The following is a 21,623-nucleotide window of genomic DNA, read 5'->3' as shown; positions in this document are numbered from 1 at the left end:
TTTGGGAAACAGGCGGATTAATGCTTCTAATTTAATTATCTATCAAGCTAAAAATGTCTGAAAAATCCCTTTAGAGTTTGCCTATGCACAAAAAAGGATTCGATGTAGATACAATAAAAAACCATTTTGTATTTGCCCTTATACAGCATTTTTCATCAACGTTTACAAATTATTGTTATTATTCTTAAACGATATTTCATTTTTTTATAATAAAAATATGGCCCGCAATTCCAATATATATCACTTTTAAAACTCTGCGAAATTTATGTCTAAATAAAAAAAAAACATTGTTTTTTTTAATTTATTTTACAGATCGATGTTTGGGATGAAAAACGTAAAATAGTAGCTCCGGTGACGTCATTGGCATCTTTTTTCACCTTCATATCTAATAATTTGTCATGAACTGAGCATACATGAACATAATATTTGATATCTATTTAACATTGTAGTTTGACACTGATGGTTTTTTTAGATTGTTCAATGTTACGTGTTTTATTATTTTTTTTTTGTCTTTTCAGAATTCAACTTCTCATTTTCAATACAGAATCTACAACGATAACGAGTTGATTATGGAATTTCTCACATCAAGTGAAATGAATTTTATAGTTTTAATCGCGAGGCTTGTCGAGCTATTCAAACTATAAAATTTATTTCACGTGATGTGAGAAATTCATAATCAACAAGCTTTGAGTATAGATTCTGTTTCTCTAATGCCCTAAAAATGTCAAAAATACCCAAAAAATGAAAAGCGCGCGAAACGTTATGATTTCGATTCGTAGGAAACATGTTAACGTCACACAAACGCAAACATTCCAAACAAAAGAAACCAGAAGATATCAAAGGTTTTTTTCACTTCAAATCTTTCCGAGTCCCTTCATACATTTAATTTTTATTTAAGCTAAGAAAACACCAAAATTATCTCATGTAACTGAAATATAATTACAATGATAATCGAGACGATTCGAGATGGAGTCCAAGACAATCGATTTCTAAGCCAATCGAACTCGGAGAACAAAAAGGTCACTTGTGAAGATATCATTTTTTTTTTCACACCGGTCAAGCGGTATGAAAATTGAAGCAAAATTAGAGAAATAAGGTTCTTAACGTTGATGACTTGACGTAGTTTCACTACAAATTCTTAGTTTAAGTTTCATTTTCTTTTCAGCCGTCTTTGGTATCTTTATTTACTTTTCGTCTTTGTCTTGCTATTTTATGTAAAATATATGAATCATGTGAAGTAATATCTGTACATGTGTATTTATCTATTTACCGGCATGCGCATCGTACATCATAACAGGTTGAAACATGTCTTTTTAAGAAAACGTATGAAAGTCCCAAGTTCACCTGAGATCTCCCGAAGGACTCAATTAAGGTAAAGGAAGTTTGACAGAGAAATGTCCTTGATAGAACAAATATTACAAAAATGCAGTTATATGAGAACAACAATCAAGAGTGCGAGCTCCAGCTATGCACTGACAAACCTCTCAAAATTGACAAAACAATCAAGTTAGTGGGCCCCTTTTATTGAAGTCATAGGAAATTCACATCACGTAAGACCTTGCAGACACATGTCATGTCTACGTTTTGACTTTAATACGATCTTCCTTTTGCTTATGGACGGGAAGTTCGTGCTTTATCCCTTAATTGAGATAAAACAAAAGAGCGAAGTTTTTTTTAACATTTGCTAATGAACGACTCTCTGTCTTGGTCCATTCTGAATTTTTACATAAACAATAATAAACACGATTAGTTTTTGTGGAATCCATGATAGTTTTGTGGGTGTTTGTTCTTATTTAGGTTTGGGTAACGTTCTCAGCAAGGCCGGCAATAAAACCAGAATGATATCCTCCGGCTTTCCAGCTTTCCATAGAAATTTACACTTGCAACAGCTCCCTTCAAAAACATTTAAATTGAGTTGTCAGTACGTCTACAACTATGTTTGAATCTGTTCCTTCCTGGGTCTAACCATGCAGAAAGCTCCCCTGACTTCTGACACGCTATGCCAGAGCCAAGGTTCACAAGAGGTGTTTTGCAATCAAAGAGATGAGTTGTCTCCTATAACCTACTGATTGTACTCAACTATGCATCCAGATGATAAGCATCGATATGACACTATTTCACCAATACAAATGTGTATTAATAAAATAATAATAATCGTTTTTAATAAATTAAAATAAACGATTTATGCAACAGTCATTGGGAGTGCATAATAGAAATTGGAAATATAATAAAAAAAATATATGAAATTGAAATATAAATATTTAAAATGTTATGCTATCTACAAATACGAAGTCCATACGTAACAGGTGAACTTTGGACTTTCATACCTTTTCTTAAAAAGACACGTTAGAAACGCATAGCTACCCGTTTTTAAACACATTCTGCGTTGTCGCAAAAACATCCCTGTAAATCATTAGTTACGTCCTTTCTATCTGTACAAAGTCGATGATTCTAGCAACGATTTATTTATTTTTTAACGAGGCATAACATTCTTGAAATTTTTTTTAAGAAAATAAATGTTCGATGGCTGTTTCTATTTTTTTATTTACCAGCTCTATTTGTGAAACAAAGAAATTTTTATTTAACATAACTGATAGATTTTCTTGTACAAATGTAATACATTAATGCACCACAACCCTCAGAAGAGAATAGTAATACTGACTTTAACAGGGTTATGTTGCTACAAGATTGAAGTCATCACTACAGAAGTTTTATGGTCGTCATCATGAACTCGTGGATCGTTACCGTGTATCCATCAGGACCATGAAAACTGATTTATTCAACGGGTCATAGTTTTCCTTTCCTCGTTTGTCTACCCAGAACTTGACTTTTTATGAGCAACTCGGCGGGTGTTTCTGGAAAAGCAGAGGACGCTTACCCTACCGGTGCACCTGGTCCATGCTCCCAGTTTTTAGTGGAGTCCGAGTTGCTCATTTACTTTTGTTAATTTGTATGTATGATTTTAGTTACTTATGTTCTTTGTTGTGTATGTCTGTTTCCCATGTCTGGTCTTTGTCCCTGGATTACATTCTTTTGATTACCGCTATAACCTTGGTTCTTCTTGATTACTCTTTTACATTTGTCGATGAATAAAATCGGATCTTTGTATGAAAGACTCATCTAATATACTTTTACACATTGCTTAATTCTGGAAAACAGTTTTAAATCTTATAATTAATGATTGGAGCTAAGTTACAAACACAGCTATTTGACGATGGTTTTTGAGCTTGTTGATAATCTACTTTAACAATGAGTTTCATAAAAGTTTACAAAACTGCAGATAAGTTAATTGATATTCCTCAAATGGAAGGCATTTCGAAATTAGCTCCCCTCAGGTTTCTAACAAATAACAGTGTATTTGAAGTGAAAAAAGTCATTTTAAAGAAAAAAAAATGAATGATATGAATGTTATTGTAGGTAGTCTATCAAAGCTGTTAGATATATTTATTTAATGTTATAGAAATTAAACCAGAAAATGTGAGCATTGCTTATTAAATTGATACCCCTCCCCATCGGATAGCATGTACCTATCGACGTCCACATTTATTTGGATCAACATCTTAAAAGGAGTGTGCAGAATGTGTAATAAAGATTACAGATAAGAGATGGGTACCCCATATCATAGGATGAAATGAGACTTAAATTAAAACTTTACTTCAAAATCTTAATAAGCTCTAAATATTCAATACTAAATAACGCTTCTATTAAAATTTCATTATTGGTGTAGGAAGATTAAAGGATAAAAGATGAATTACTCCATGCCTACATAATCATAGATGACAAAGTACATGTTTTGAAAATCCAGAATTGATTTGGATCAAAATCTGAAATAGGCAGTGCATAATGATAATATGTAACCAAGATTTTATGAAAGTTTCATTAATTCTATTCAGTGGTGTAGGAGGAGTAACAGACAAAGAGTTTGGACCCTTTTAGTAATGGTAGGAAGGAAATTAAGACGGAACGAAGGAAGAAAGGGCGGACAACCAATCCCTACAAACGCCTTCATTTTGCTAAGTGGCGGTTTAAAAAGAGCGGAAGACATTAAACAAGACACAACCCTCAGATATGTCTTTGATTTCTCTTTGTGTGAAATTTTGCATGTAGATATTAAAAAAGCATAACAAAGATAAACTATATATAATTGTCGCCGACAGTGTAACAGGATGTTCCCCCCGCTCCCAAATATCACAGTAGCATTTTAAATCAGTTTCTATGATTCCATGATTTTCTTTTCGAATTAAAAAAGAAATGAGTGGCGGCCATCTCGTAATGGTGGCAGCTTTTTAAAATCCATTCAGCCGTTTTTGATGAAATGCACGGAGAAGACGGAGATTAAAAAATATATCTTAAACAGAAATAAAAACATTGTGTTTCCCTCCAAGAAGAAGACACAATAAAGAAAAAAAGATACCATACCAAAGGCCTGATTTAGTATCGATTATGAGGTGTATTATGCAAAACTGTTCAAATGAATAGCGATAAGACAATCATCTACTTATTTATGATAGTATACATTTAGCAACGTTTTAATTATAAAAAATGTTTTGATTTGCATGAATTGTTTAGACTTTTAATTTCTAATGAACAGAAAAAAATATTGAAGGAATAAATATGTTTTAATATTTTGCATGTCTTTATTTCATATTCGATAAAACTGACATAGAGATTAAAGAATTCCTACTATTTGAAGCCAGGAGCATCATAAGAATAACTGTATAAATTCATTTGAGGACTACTGTAGGTGTAAATTTACAATCATTTTCAGGTTTAAATTAATTTATGCTTCAAGTAACATATATTGCGTTTACTACCTACCGCTGTACTTTATCTGATTCATTCATACTTATTGGTGGAAAAGTTTATCCGTAAACGAACTTACCCCTTCATGCGTGTATATGATAAACAATGTTAATACCTGTCTATCGCACAACTCTAGACATTGGAATGGTACCATTGGTTCTGAAAACAGATTGTAGAAAGATAAAACAAGGGAAAAAGATTCTGGTGGAAATCAAAAGAATGCAACCCAAAAAACAAAGACCGGGGAGGAAAAATAAACACACACACACAACAAAGAACACAAAATTACCTATTTAATATGTACAAATAAACAAAAGTAAATGAGCAACTCGGACTCGAAAAAAAATCAATATCAACAGTAGTATAAATGAAAATCTAGGTAATATTTGCCGGAATTATTGGCATTACCCATTTGCGTATGCACGACATTTCATATCATAGACCAATGTTTATCGCTGACCCTTAAAGCCTTGACCCCTTGCTAATGACTCTAAGCCTTTGAATTTTATACCTCGCTTTAGTGTAAAATTGACAAGTTCAATAAAGGGAATCACTTTTAAAGCGTCGTCTACAATGACGTTTTTTTTTCTTTTTTTCTTTCTTTTTTTCTGTTTTATTTTGTTGCATAATGATCAATGGGTTTAATTATGCTAAATTTGTTTGATTGATGAACCCTATTAATTAGTTTTTAATTATTTTTGTTTAATGAAATTAAAATATGTATGTGCAATTTAGTGTGTTTTGTGTATTTGTTGCTCTTTGTCTGGGTTTTGATCGGTGCCTTGTAAATACACTAAAGTCAACTGCTAAGTATTGATTTTAGTCGATTCCTATTGTGTAAACCTTGAAGCTTTTACAATTGACTTATTTTAATCCGCTTCATGTGGGTTTTACTTTAATATCCTGAAGGCAAAGTAACCTCTTTTCACTGTAGTGGAAATGATTATTTTTAATTGGTGTATTGTTTCTCCATATTTTATTGGTACGTTATTTTCAAACCGACGTTGTTTAAAATTTCCACATTTGTTTTAGGGTTGTTCGATATTTTTTTTGTTCTGATTACTGATGTTACCGATGTTGGACCGGTGGCAATTTCCCCGCTCGTTTGCTCGTTTGAAATGTGATATAAAGGAAATAACTAACCGTTATGAAAGCGGGACGTTTAGCGCACTGTAAAAACTTGGTCCCCCCCATTTCCATCGGAAATGTCTGCACCAAGTCCTGATTCCAAATTTGCGATATTCCTTTGATATTGCAATTTTTTACACAAACTTTCCCTTTTGATTATTATTTTAACTATTGTCTGGAGTATATCACTTCGGTAATTTTGTTATTACATTTAATTGGGGGTTTGAATGATTTTTTTGTCAATATTTCGGTACTTCTAAGGATAATATTTTCGTCACTAGGATAGTATTGGGATAAGAAGGATAAGGGTAAATCAGAACTTAGTTTCAAGATTGGAGTTAATGCTCGACTGGTAGTAAATTTAAGAAACATGAAAATGTGCAGGAAGAGAGGTCATTTTAGAAACGGATACTAGTCAGTGTAAGGCAAATAAACGACCTTAGTGTTATCACTAAAAAGAATATAAGTTAAAAAAGGTTGCGTAAAGGTTTTTCTTAAAAGTGCAGTTTAGTTTTCAAATATAAAAAAATGGTGATATCACATAATATCGTACCATGAAATAAAATTAAAATACAGCTTCGCAAAAGATAAATTGAGAAATCATTTCTGATTAAAAAATATTGTCGTTTAAAGATCATTGAACAATACCATTGGTTGTGAAGAATGAAGTAATTCATCGGTCAACCATAAAAAAGTGGGGGTTAAAATCTCAGTTATGGAAGAGTAATCAAGGAAACCAAGGTTATAGCGGTAATCAAAAGAATGCAATCCAGTGGCAAAGACCAGACATGGAAAACAGACATACACAACAAAGAACACAAAGTAACTGAAATTATACACACAAAGCAACAAAAGCAAATGAGCAACTCGGACCTCACTAAAAACTGTGAGCATGGACCAGGTGCACCGGTAGGGTAAGCGTCCTCTGCTTTTCTAGAAACACCTGCCGAGGTACTCATAAAAGATCAAGTCCGGGGTAGACGAAAGAGAAAAGGAAAACTATGACACGTTCAGTTTTCATGGCGCAGATGGATACACCGTAACGATCCACGAGTTCATGACAACGACCATAAAACGTCTGTAGTGATGACAATCTTGTAGCAATATAACCCTGTTCTAGAAGCCTATTTAAACAACGTAGTCTACACTTGATTGGATAACGTGGTGCTATGACGTGTACTTCACTATTCATGAAGTCAAGGAGGATGTACATTTTGAAGGGAAAAAAAGATTAATATCGAATATAGTCACGAATTATTTTCAACATAAAAGATAAGTGTAATGTTGTTGGCACATGACTATCAGACTGAATGTTCAATACCTGGTTCTGTTCATTAATATTAGAGACTTATCATAGGCCATGTCCATGGGCCAACAAACATTTCCCCCAAAATACATTTCTTTATTGAATCGCACTACCACTAGACCCCATGTCTATTCACTGATAGTCATGGAGCAACATTATCCAAAATTGTGATATTTAAATGCAACTGAGATTTAATGGAATAACATTAAGTAGATGCATAAAACGGCTTCAAATTAAAAAAAAAAAACGAATAAAACATTACAAAAAAAGACCATCCGTAACGCAAATGAAACAAGGAAATAAAAGTCGAAAAACAGAAGTATAAAAAACTCTATTTGAAATCAAATATATTAATAAAAACATCAGAAAATTTATAAACCATAGACGCAAGGAGATTTAGAAAATGATAAGACATGAGATAGACAGTTGAGGCAGATGAAGAGGACCCAATAGCAGAACCAATATTTGCTTTTGAGTGACACGAAAACGACGGAGAAAACGTATATAAACTGATTGTCAAGTTGGACAAAGGAAGAAAAATCTTGTTATATATGTGTAGAAAAAAAACACTAATTAAAAACGATATTATACTCTGCAATATCAAAACAAAGCTACAAAGTAATTAGTTAGGTCATTACCTCGACTCTATAGCCGAACAATGCAAAATCGACGCGACATTTAAACTATTCATTATGATGAAAACATTAAAAATGTCATAAAAGCCAGTTGCCAATTTTTGATAAAAGTTCCATTCAACCCCATATAAAAACATAAAAAAGGCAAACAACCTTCAACCGCTGTAGAAAAATTAAACAAGGTTCATTTTAAACAAACATGTAATATACCGAGAGTTCACGAAGATTAAGAACAATATTAAAAACTCCATATCACGAGGGAAAACATTACTACCCACTGCTATAATATGATTAAACTAAAATCTTTATTTCATGTAAAAATAGAAAGCGACTAAAATTAAGTACGTATACAACAGGTTGACAAAGCAACAGTCTTACCCAAATAAAAAGCAACGGTTAAAGAGTCTTGAACAAATGTCATTTCTCCTTACTTTATACAAAGTTTATCGGATGACATACATCTTCAAATATTTATGTAATTTTTTTTAACTTAATCAATACTTAAACAATTAAAATTTTACAATCCCTTCCATGTACAAAAAAAAAAATAATGAATTCAATTAAAAAATAACTTTCATGACATAAGAATAGTTTAAATCATAGGTTGTTAAAGTTTTATTGATAAAGATCATCAGGAGACACACTTTTGTTTAGAGTACTAACCATTTTTCTGAAATTTGATACGTAATTGCCTATTGTTGTTATCAGTAATTCCATCAATAACATTTTTGTTGAATGATTAAATTAGAAACCCAACTGAGTCATACTGGTGCCTAATTTTATTTTAAAAAAATGAAGTAATTGGGCCCTGTAATTTGTTTTTTTATTGCAAGTGTTAAAAAAGGGGAGTAATAATAGACGCGGAGATGAAAACTATTGTTGAATAAGAATTAATACTGTTAAATGATATTTTTGGAACTTTTAAATACAGCGTTGATCTCGGGTTTATTTCATATTATTAATTTGTTCAAAAACTCACAAGGATCAAAAATATATGTATGCATCAAGAACCGCAATAACTACATTTAAAACTCGGCGGCGTGGTTCAGAAATTGAGAGTAACAAACTTAGTTGTTTCAATTAGCGTCAGTCGTCGTCCATCAGAAGTGAGTCTTGGTTTAAACAAAACACAATACAATAACAACAAAGCATGAATGGAAATCAACCCGGCGAACTATTTTTTTCCTCTAGTAACTATTCAATAAAACGAACATCAATTAGACACAATGAATATTAGAAAATCCATTGTTAAAAACTCTGTCAAAATACCTTCCAATTTTTCATACCTATCTATATATACCGGAAAGGAGTAAAAACAAAACAAAAACAAAAACAAAACAAAACAAAACAAAACAAAACAACACAAAACCGGAAAGGAGTAAAAACAAAACAAAAACAAAAACAAAACAAAACAACACAACACAAAACAAAAACAAAACAAAACAACACAACACAAAACAAAAACAAAACAAAAAAAACAAAAAACAAAACAGAGAAAGTCATACACTGGACGACTCTAATCAGGGTGCGTTTTCTTTATTGAAAACCATGTTCAGCGATTACACTTTTCTGAGCAGCAAAAATTTTGAAATGAAGGGTCAAAGGGTCAACTGGGTAATACCCATAATTTTCAGCAAGAAAAAAACTGAACTGAATATTCATACTACAATCAACACAAAATAAAACAAAACATTTTTACAACAAGTATTTCTTTACTTTTTTGGTATTTTTTTGTTTTGTTTTTCTGACTACATATTTTAGTCGACACGATTATGTGTCATTAATTATGTAGAAATAAATAAAGTTCAACAGAAACATTGAACATATCAGCAAAAGTGATGTTTGACATCTTGTTGTTTAAAGAAAAATGATTTTCTTCTTTTTAAGTACAAAGAATCAATATTTTACGTACGAACAGTAATTTGTGAAACTAGTCCATTCGATGCAGAAACCATTGGTTGAGTTGTTGTCGAGGGAAATGTAGGGTTAAAAGATGATACTGTGAAAAGAAGATAACAAAGTATACTTGTAAACAAGTGGAGTTTATTACCTAAAACAAGCTGATGTGTTAAACATTTTAGAATGCTTTGGCACCAGAAAAATATAATGATAATAAATTTATAAGACTGAATAAAGTACACAAACTCTGTTCGGTTAATGTTAAGAAGGCGTGATTTTATTGCATCTACGGCACATACAAAATTCACCTTGCACTTAGTACGATATGCACGTGCAAGAAAACGAAAACATAGAAAGAAGATATTCAGCAAACCACAATAGGTTTTTAAATTAAGGGGGAAATCTTATATCTTTTCTAAATTTATTAAATTTCGTGAAATTTTATTCAGTGTTTTACCTAAGAAAATCTATTTTAAAATGCTCGATTTTTTATCGACAACATGTTTGTCCAGTGTGGTGGGCAACAAACGGTCGGCATTCCAATGAAAAAAAAATATTGTGCTCCTCTACTTGCTGACCTATTTCTTCACTCTTATGAGTCTGACTTTATAGCTGTTCTGATCCAAAAGAAGAAACATAGTGTTTAGCTAGAACCTTTAATCTCAGTTTCCGCTATATATATATGACGTATTATCGGGGATTTCATACATCGTATCTACCCAACGACATTGAGATAAAGGATACTATAGACACCGTGAAGTCAGCCTTATATCATGAACTACACTTACAATTTGATGATAAAGTAAAATTATCGACCAAACTATACAACAAATGCGATGATTTTTCATTTCGTATTGTCAAATTTCCTTTCATCTTTGGCAATATCCCTTCAACACCTGTGTATGGAGTTTTCCTGTCACTACTTATACGCAAGACTTCTTACAATTAGACTTAGCAGTGGATTATGTTGCTACAAGATTAAAGTTGTCACTACAGAAATTTTATGGTCGTGATGAACTCGTCGATCGTTACGGTGTATCCATCTGGACCATGAAGGCTGATTTGTTCAAAGTGTTATAGTTTTCCTTTCCTCTCTCGTCTACCCAGGACTTGACTTTTTATTAGCAACTCGGCGGGTGTTTCTAGAAAAGCAGAAGAAGCTTATCATACCGGTGCACCTGGTCCATGTTCCAAGTTTTTAGCGGAGTCCGAGTTGCTCATTTACTTTTGTTACTTTGTATGTATTATTTTGGTTATTTTATGTTCTTTGTTGTGTTTATCTGTTTTCCATGTCTGGTCTTTGCCTCTGGATTACGTTCTTTCGATTTCCGCTAAAATCTTGGTTTCCATGATTACTCTTTTACTTTGATAAAAGATATAGATACAAATGTCAAGTTATTTTGACCATATGTTTCATTGGAATAATTTCAATGAATATATTGTAGTTTCATCAACGAAGTTACTCTTGGATGAATATTTACCTGCTTTTTCAACACAGTGCGATGATTTACAGTAACATTCATGGTTAGTTAGTAATGTTTCATCTGTACATAAGCTGTACATTTTCTGAAAGTTAAAAACTATGTGAATTGCTTATCACTTATTGTCCCTTTACAATGTTTTCAACTATATGATAAACAAATTAACCGAAAACAGACAACGGGAAGAAAAAAACAGAAACTTTATTTTGCCTCATTGTTATCTTATTGTATTTCATTTCGTTGTGTACTCTATCCGAATTCAAAGCATACTGGATAAGTCTGTAAAGTGACTCTTGTACATTGATCCTATTATATTTTTATTGATTCAATTGATACAATAAGCGCGAACCAAGCGTTTATGAATGTTAAGCTAATTTCAACACGTTACAAAAGAAACAATTATTGTGGAGCTACCTTATCTTAAGGAGAAAAGAATTTTCAAATTAAAAAGAAATCAAACCCGGGGATAGAATATTCATGATGAATATCCCATCCTATAATGATTAATGAGCTTACAATGAGAAACGTACACATAAGACTTTTGAAGTAATGATATAAGTTTTGTGTATATATTATATTGATATTAAAGCTTATTTTTTAAGTATGGCAGGCTTTACAAAAACCTATGCGCTTGTGACATACGCAGGATCTCAAGGAAAGCTCCAACAGACAAAAGTAAAAGTGCCATTTTTATTGTGAAATCATTGGCCGGTTTATTGTACAAGTTAGTAAGGTGTATTTCCCCTCCTGGTGTTTCTATCAGAATGTTAATCTCTGAGATAGTTCCTTAAAGTTCTTTGGGAAATAACGTAAAGAGTGTAATATACGCATGTTGCTTTATTTAGTGGACTGTCTAAAAACGCAAAAAAAACATTATTTGTGACCGGAAGTGCTAAGTGCACCACCAAGTATCCGCAAAATTTAAGATTGGCAAAAGTTTGTCTCAAAATTACACCTGTCAACAATAACCTACTATACGGTGTACAAAGTACATCATGTAAAACGATCACAAATCTATGAATATACAATTATAGACCGTCATTTAAGTAGGGTTTAATTTTCCTGGCCAAGTATTGTTTTGTTTTCTCTATTGAATCATGTAATCTATATGATATTTGATGATGAAGGTGTAGATCAGCCAATTGTTGGCATTATTAATCCAATAAGTATACCAACTTGTCTACTGCATGCTGTCCATTAAGTGTAAGTGTTTGTAAGAATCAGAAACATGCATGTCAAAACCCCACCGATCTGACAATTAAATTTCACAAAAGGATGCTTTCTATATTTGAAGAGACCCATTATTTGATTTCTGCAACTTTGGATTTGTTTAGAATTTTTTTCGATAGAATCGTTAAAAAATGAAGTTTTTGATAGAGTTATCTGCCCTAAAAATGTTAATTGTCAGTGCATTTCAATGAAATTGTAACTCAATCGTCCAGCATGATATGGAAACCCATGTCTGTTTTCCTTGATTCTGATGGTGCTAATCGTCAAATTACACTATCAAAATGATTGTTTTTGTATACTATGTTTCACGTAATGCATGATTCTTAGAGGGACTGACACATGTATAGACACTAAATCAAGATTTTGATACAGATCTTTTTTAAAGATATATATATATATATATATATATATATATATATATATATATATATATATACCAAGGTAAACTTCAGTTCATTTTGTCTTACTTTCACTCAATCATTTTCATATGGCATTTGAAAGTAACTTAATCATATGTACAAACTTTTAGATTACGTGGTTAAGACAATATCGGACCCAATGGATGAATGAAGCATAAGCAAAATCTAATACATAAAAAATAAAATAAAAATAAAATTTGAAATTGTCGGTACGATAATCAAAAATTGTATACCTCTACCTTTTAACATACATGTACATATAAAGCAGACCGATAGGAATATATTTCTGATTTGTAGTTATCAGTATCAGTCAAAACGTATTGGGATTGATGTGTGCTATGATTAGTAATTAACAGAGGTTAGATTAAGTTTTGGCATCCGTTAAATAAATTCACCATCGCCGCATTATTCATGCCGGTCTCAAATAAGGAGCTTTACTTATCATGTCTAATTTTGAATACACGTCTTTTTGTAGTTGACAGCACACTTATGATGTGGGGAGTGCTTCACCGTTCATTGAAGGACCATGCAACATCTTTGTTTATATCTTTCTATCTTTTCTGTTTCTTTTTTGGGGGTTGTTGTTTTTACAAGACATCTATCCAAGCAGTTCAGCTTCTCAACAACAACGACAATGTAAGTCAATGAAAATTGCAAAATGCCATTAAACAACATTGAAAGTTTCTCACAGGTAAATTGCAATATAGATGGAATAGTAACGCGTTCTATGAAATTTCAAACTATCATGACATGGTGAGTCTTAGATATCTGAGTTTGGCACATAAAGAAACCAGCAATGAAAATACTTATCTAGCAGACGAGAAAAATATAATAAATCATTTAAAGGGGTCCTTATATTATTTAACGATCTTTATCTGTTTTAAATCATAAAACAACCCTTTTAATTTTTCTAACACTTCTGAAGATTTTTCATGCAACTTCATCCAAATGACGACTTTTTAAAGCCTTATCATAATTTTAAGGAACATTCCATTTCGACAAAATCAATCTCTTTCTGTTTGTTTGTAGTTTTTCAATCTAAAACAAAATGAAAGCAATCTGCATGCTTGTCCTTTCAACGTAAGTAACTTTTACAATTAATCGCACAATTCAAAGAAGGAGACTTTTGAAGGCCTAACCACAAGGATCAATTCAAAAATTAAAAGTTTCCATTCCATCAGTTAGTATTTTAAGATATGACCTACAAAAGTACATAGAAAGAGACATGTCTTGTCTTTCCAAAGGCGATAATTCCAACGGAAGTTGTAACAAAAGCGATGCACCTGTTTCATGCACCCAGTTGTAAAAGGAAAGAAGTCAGAGTTCACTCTTGTTACTTTGTATGTTTTTTTGTTATTTCATGTTCTTTATTGCGTATATCTGTTTTCATGTCTGGTCTTGGTCCCTTGATAACATTCTTTTGATTTCAACTAGAATCCCTCCGGTACTTTTGGACAGGGGGTAGACACAGATAAAAACAACAATCAGCTGAGGTACAACTACGACCGTGGAGTTTTTAGAGCTATTCAAGCAGTAAAAGGAATATATTTTTTGCTCTTTCAGCCATAGGTTTTCAGATGCCATATAAAACAAGAAATTGTGATATAGATTGATTCAGCGGAATGCTCAAGGTCAGCTTAGTTTACTTAATATAACATTTTAAGGTTAAGATTGAAGTAAAATTTTAAGGTAATACACTTGGTCATTTCTCAGTGGGGTTTATAAACAATAAAACACTAATTAACAACAACGGACTCGAAATGATAAAACTGTAAAATTGTGACGCTTTTGTCCATTTTGCATCGTCGAGTAAAAGTGCGGATAAGTTAAAATCAAGAAACATACGATTATATAGAAAATTGTTACACAAGCAACTGATCAATTCAGTAGTTCTTGTTTGAGGACTCTAATTGCGTATGATATCTAGTTAGATTAACTACTTTTGGAGTTCTCAAGTAGTAGTTCTCAATGCTCATATAAATATGCTGCCTAATATTCACATAAAATTTCATTAAGATCATTTGAGTGGTTAAGATGTCATGCACTTATAAGTTTGTACAAGTGAAATTCTCAAAATAGATGATGTCCTTTTGATTACTTTTAACAATGTTTATATTTCTTTATGCATCTACAAGCGATTCCAACTCCTACATTGATGAATGGATTTCTATGTTATTATTTTGGTTAGATAACTTCATGCTGAACCCTCAGACCTGAATTGTCAGATTGTGTCTGTACCTAAAGATATGTGAAAAATTTGCCCCCCAAAAAAACTGATGTTTGAGCTACCGTCTATTTTAGTAACGGCAAAAATGTATGTAACAGATCAACAATCCCCACATTAGTTCTATGCACAATACATCAAGAAACATATTCACAGTTTGTCAAGTATCCGTTTCATAGTTACTGGAAAGATTAAGAAATAATAACACGAAATCAAAGCAAAACAAACAAACAAACAAACACAAACACACAAACAAATACACGCAAAACTTTTAACTTCGTTTATCCCAAATATCAGAATTTTGTCTAAAATTAAACTTTTTTTAATATATAAGAAAAACAGCTGCTGTTTGAACCCTTAGTAAATTTTAAGTTACTGTAGCCATCGTTGTTATCGGATAGAAAACCTCCACATCAGTTGTTAGTAGATGAACATTAAAACCAAATTTTAATTGTTCAAATAGTTCAAAAAGAGAATATCTTTAGAAATGATAAAAGGAAACAGTTGCCTGACACCTAAGGTCTAATGTAAATTCAAATGGCCATGACACGTTCTACGTTGACGCCCTGAAACATTAATAACAAGTTTGATTCCAAGTGGTAAGACAATTTCTGAGGAAAAAGCTTTCTTTTTTTTTTCTTTTTTTTTAGAATATAACAGGTAGATAAATACTTTATCAAGGGCCATAGTGCCATAAGTGGCTATCTGACAATTTCATATTTGATAAGTGGAAGGTCTTCTCTTCTCTACATTAATTCAAATAATTTTTAGAGCTAATTTTAAGCTAATGACTTGTTTTTTCGCTGTTTTTGTTCTGTTTTTAGATATAATTCATCAAACTGAAGAACATAGATATTTCTTCTATCTATTAAGGGAAACGAAATGGCACAAAACCCTACTATATAATTTAACTATCGACGGCAACGTTTTCTAAAGGAATAAAAAATCCAAGGCTAAAATTAACTGCAATAGTAGATAAAAAATATGATTTTGACCCTGAAATCGTTTATGTACTTATACCGATATGAAGTTCATATCTCACAAATGCGACAATTCTGTTCGCTAAATTGTGCATGAATATCGTTTTCGTTTCCCATTTTCATGTTTAAACCATGTACTAGGATAATGATGCATGTTTGCCGATATCTTATGGACATATAACAACATGCCCAGTCAAAAACAAGTTCAAAATCGGCCTGTTATAGGATTTTCTCTCTAGAATGAGTATGCTGTCAAATGGATTTGTACGTCAGGAGTTTATTAAATCTACAGACATTTTACGGTCGTCATCACAATTTGATTGACTAATATGGTTTTTTATCTATTTTACAGACTGGAAAAGAAACTTGTTGTAATATTTCCGTTTCAACCCAATGAACTTGGCGCTTGCAATGTTTCATGTTCAACTGGCATAATGCTTTTTTCAATTTCGTCTTTTGAAAGTCTTTCGTGGGAACTTATATTTCAAGGGTGATCAGTTATTTGTCACAACAAAAAATATTCTTTAGAATTGATCATATATAATTCAATTTTATTAACACATAATTGCTTACTACGTCTTGATATATTAGCGAGTATACATATGTTTTTAAATGAGCGTCAGAAAAAAAAAACACACACACACAGAACCATTATTTGTAAAAGTAAAAGCAATTCTATTAAAAGTAAAAGAATAATTGTCATTTTCCTACTTTGGATACGAATGATGTTTTATGTTATATAATGACTTACTTCATAACTTTCGTAGATGCAACTACCAATCAGCACTCCATTTAAATTGGCTATATGGCATATTTCATCATACGATGCATCGTCGCGTGCACCTCGCTTATTTATCGCTCTTTTACCCTACAATGCAAATAATACAAAAAGAAAAATATAATTTTAAAGGCACCAAGATACCTCAAATACACACACACACACACTCTCTCTCTCTCTCTCTCTCTCTCTCTCTCTCTCTCTCTCTCTCTCTCTCTCTCTCTCTCTCTCTCTCTCTCTCTCTCTCTCTCTCTCTCTCTCTATTTCAGTGAATAAGTTTCTCTAGAATAAATTATGTACCACATTAGAGAAAGTAAAATTCATCGATTGTTAACAAATTGTAAGAAAACGACATTAGGATATTTTAATGAGTGATTTGTGTATCGTGTACTAAATGTGCTCTACTTTCAAAAAGAAGGATGAACAATTTACTTTTTTCTACTTTTATTTCTTCTACAGTTTCGTCGAACCCAAATGAAGATACATGAAACTGTTCTTCAGAAATTTGCCATTTTGAAAACATTATCGAGATTATTCATATTATAAATATTCGGTTTAATTCGTAACCGATGCAACAACTCAAAAGCAATCATGAGGGCAATTATGTTTCTTTCGTACACGATTGGTTTACGATTAATTTACGAATGGTGGTGACTAGCTATATTTTACGGTCGTTTTTATTGCTTTACTAATCAATACGAATTCGCGCGATCACTTTGTGAATATGCATAAGTACTTTGCCTAGGACGAACATGGTTAGACTGGTTCCCGATCGCAATATTCAGTATGTTACACATATACAAATATAACCTAGTGAGAGAGTATTCCTAGTAGCTAATACCTGGAACGAAGTCCCGGGAACAAGGATAGTACATGGTTAGCTTTTTGTCAAAAGAAGTTTTGATATGGTATTAACTTATTATCTTGTTAATATGTTAAATTTTCCTGAATGTTACATTACTAGCTACATACAATTTCGTTACATAGTTCTGCAAGTTTCTCTCAAGGAATTACAAATACCCCAAAAACTTACTTACATTCAGCTTATTAGTTTGTTATTATCCACGTTTTTGTTTAATTAATATAATGTACATGAACACGTACAGTACTTCTTTTTATCAGTATAAGGCACGTGTATACGACAATTTCCATTTCTTTTGCCTAACTCAGGAGCTGAGTCTACCATCGCACTGTAGCATTTAAATATCTTATATACTCTTGATAGTCTTCTATAGAAGAATTTAAAGAAAAACTTTTTTTATGCTCATTGGTATTACGTTTCATGTAGAATTCGAACCCACGTCGTGTAAATATTTTAGAACATTATAGTAATTATGTCTTACCTCATGTGTTTGATACTCCTGAAATATTAAGCAAATAATACAGTAATAGCAATTACTCGCTAAGAACATAAAACACACAATGTTTTAACAAAATTTAACATAATTTTGTTTAAATTACTTAAAAAAGGGCAACAACAAACGTACCGACCACTAATCCGATTCATAATCTAGTCGAGTACAAAAATAGATATAACACCACCGGGGCAGCTGTAACCACAATGGTCCTGACTTTGTACATGCATTTCAAACGAAATGGTGGGATAAACCTAGGTTTTACAGCGCGCTTAACTTGCCTCATCCATTTGCGACGTGAATACACTAGTAGTGATTAAATAGCATTTCCATGTTATGTTGCATGGTAAGAGACCTTTTGAGACGCAAAGGAGTCTGTTACGAAGATACTTACAGCAATCAAGGAAATCAAAGTAGTTAGTACTTGCTCTAACGTAACGAATCAATTGTGAAATATAAACACCATACGCATGAGATGACGGGATATTTCTGCACAAGAAAGGAACATTTATTATATTAAAATTAAAGTCGTCTAATTTATCATAAATCTTAGTGTTGAGATGACCACTGCTGTCAAATTCGAGATGTAGGTCAAAAAAGAGGCAGAACAAGCTGTTTCTGTAGTCTCCTTTATCTTGAGCTCTGGGGAATATATTGACGGTAACCATTAACCAAAAGAAGGGTTGCTGATGGACAGTACTTCATCAATATATCTGTATGTAAATTTAAAAGCTTTAGTATCTTTTAATTTTTTATTCTTTACGAGCTTCTGAAGAGATTTAGTCTCGTATATGAATATAAAAGCAAATCGGCCAGGAGAGGAGCGCAGTTATTTCCCATTGGAATGCCAACTTGTTGAAAAATAGCTCCTCCGAATGTGACAAATATGTTCCTCAATATCACAAACTTGCTTTTCTATGTAGCACACTTTGGCCTTCTGTGATGTTTTAGAAAAATACGCGGATTTGTAAACAAGAACAACGTTAACATATTTTTTTTTCGAAACAGCAAAAGATTTACGAATACGTCCTTGCCAATGATATTTCATTTGATCATGTGGTAACATAGTGTAAAGAGTTGAGAGGTTAAGTATTTGGAAGAACTAATTTCCGGAAAGCTGCGGGATTTTAGGTTTTAAGTAAATCTGCAGAAGTTACTATCAATGCCCAAATCCTTAATAAGGCAGTTGAGGTACTGCGATTTACAAACAAATACAATGTTGTTTGAAGATTTGTCTGCAGGGACGATAACATATTTCTCATGAAGTGAGGAGAGGCATTCAAGTGCCTCACGATCGTTGAATATGGACGTGGGTCTTTTATTGACACGTTTCTTGAGATTGAGATTGTCAATACGATTCCGTACAAACAATCGGATGGTACGTATCCAATCCGGCAAGGACTTGATTCTGATTCTTGGTCATTTTCTGTCTTCATCCATGATCTGGCATAATCTTCAACAGCATCCATTATGGTAACCAATCTGACAAGGTCTTGATTTATGGTCTTTGGTCCTTTTCTATCTTCATCCGTGATCTGGCATAATCTGCAAAAGCATGCATTGTGGTTTTAAAATTAAGTTTCTCATTGAGGCGCAGTGGTTCTTTAAATCTTGGACCGTGAGAAACTACCTTACGTAGAAGTTCATTCTCGATGACTGTAATTAAACAGAACAGAAGAAAAGTCACATGTCAGAGGGGACTTTCAGTATTCCTCAATGTTCAGATTCTGCAATGTCTTTTTATGGTTGAAAATTTTACTACTTATTGTCTTGGTGTAGCTGTAAGAGACAATATAAACAGATTGATTTTTGAAATATGGTGGAATTCGGAAACTACCTCTTTACGGTGAAGAAAACTTATTATTGGAAGAATTTGTCACTAGGATAGTACTTTTTGTACCCGGTAAAGTGCAGCATTTGTTTATCTTAGATAATTGTTTAGTGTCGATTAACCTCTAGAAGAATGTTTGGCATTATGTTGTTTTAAATATCCAAAGAGTATACACATACTAAATTCATGGTAACCAACAACAAAAGCAATCATATTGTAAACTTAAAATGTTTATCCATTTTTGATTTTAATAAATTAGTTTGCTTCTTTTTTTACAGTTCAGTGTTATTACAAGTGATATTTTAACAGGTTTGAATTCAGACTGTATCTAAGTATTTGTTTTTCTCCTATGTCCAATACCTCCATACATTTTGTTTATATTTGCCTTATATTATAAGTACATATTTGTATGGACATTTTTACCATGTCATTATGGATTTAACTACCACCTATGTCTACATGTCTGCCAGACTAGAAATGCCCGAATTATACAAATTTTACAGGAGGTTGTTGTTCAAAAAAAATATGCATCAGTGTATTTTCTTCTTTTTGCAACAACAACTGCGCATAATACCGACTATTTGACATTGATCATTATGCATATTTGTATATCAATAAGTGGCTGTATTATGTACAATTCGAAAGAAATAATTTAAGTGAATCGCTTTCGATAAGTTGTCAATGTCTTGAAATAAGCCATTGTATGTCTTGAAAATCAAACTTATGTTCCCAGGTTTATGTGAAGCAAAAAGCACACTTTGAAACTACGATTTGGAAGATGCATGTATATGTCGCATACATAAATACATACTTTTTGTGGGTTATTACTAACAATTTGTTTGGAATAAATATCTACCAAGTTCAAATCTATAAAAAAAAAAAATGGCCGATGTAAGTATAGGTATCTCAATAGGTTTGAAAAAAATAGAAAAACAAGACCGATCAATTTGGGAAAAAAACGATAACAGTATAAAATCATTATAATACATTCTATTTAATATTTTTTCCACATATACATGTTATGACGCATTTTTCATCTGGTTTTGAACTTTAGTCTTAGAGTTGCAGTACAAGTAGTTGTATATTTATAGTTTGTGTTAATTGATAAGATCAAGGAACAGCACATTTAAAAAGCATCCAAGCTTATTTTAACAACAAACAATGAATTTATATATAGAAATTGACAACTTACAAACAAGTAAGGCAAGAAACCAATTAAAATCCACTTTTAGTAAGCGTCTCCCATTTACTTACCGAGATACTAATTGTTCAAGGTTGTTGCTCTTATCTTTATTCCAGGTACAACATTCATTGTACATAATCAAAATGCATATATACAAATATAACTATGCATGCAACTAAATATAGAAAAATTCCCTCCTCCATGGTTTTATTGCAGGTCTTTTGCCATTATGAACTGCTGAACAAAGTCTTAGTCTTATAATTTCTATAAAATTTGTCCAATCATAATGACGATAATACATGCACATTTTTCAGAAACTTTGTACTTCGTATGCATGGAGCATACTAATTTTAAGTACCTTGTAGTGGATA

The 21,623-nt window shown here is 32.2% G+C and overlaps 1 long non-coding RNA gene across 2 annotated transcripts in view; it reads right to left on the bottom strand.

The window, feature by feature from the left end:
• LOC148611893 (uncharacterized) overlaps window positions 1-21,332 on the bottom strand; it is a 28,376-nt gene extending 7,044 nt beyond the window's left edge. For both annotated transcript variants that reach the window (XR_015924274.1, XR_015924275.1), the window contains exons 1-8: window positions 21,262-21,332; window positions 20,881-20,936; window positions 18,633-19,783; window positions 18,227-18,244; window positions 16,857-16,973; window positions 11,253-11,337; window positions 9,785-9,871; window positions 4,919-4,962 (exon numbers count right to left, since the gene is read on the bottom strand). This is a non-coding gene — a long non-coding RNA (uncharacterized LOC148611893). The remainder of the gene's footprint in view (window positions 1-4,918; window positions 4,963-9,784; window positions 9,872-11,252; window positions 11,338-16,856; window positions 16,974-18,226; window positions 18,245-18,632; window positions 19,784-20,880; window positions 20,937-21,261) is intronic.
• Window positions 21,333-21,623: the final 291 nt, after the last annotated feature.

Source organism: Perna viridis, chromosome 7, assembly GCF_037379345.1.
Source record: "Perna viridis isolate PV_CMFRI_1.1 ecotype Kerala chromosome 7, ASM3737934v1, whole genome shotgun sequence".
NCBI classification, from domain to species: domain Eukaryota; kingdom Metazoa; phylum Mollusca; class Bivalvia; order Mytilida; family Mytilidae; genus Perna; species Perna viridis.
The sequence above is the reverse complement of the archived record's forward strand: the minus strand, read 5'-3'. Positions and strand labels throughout refer to the sequence as shown.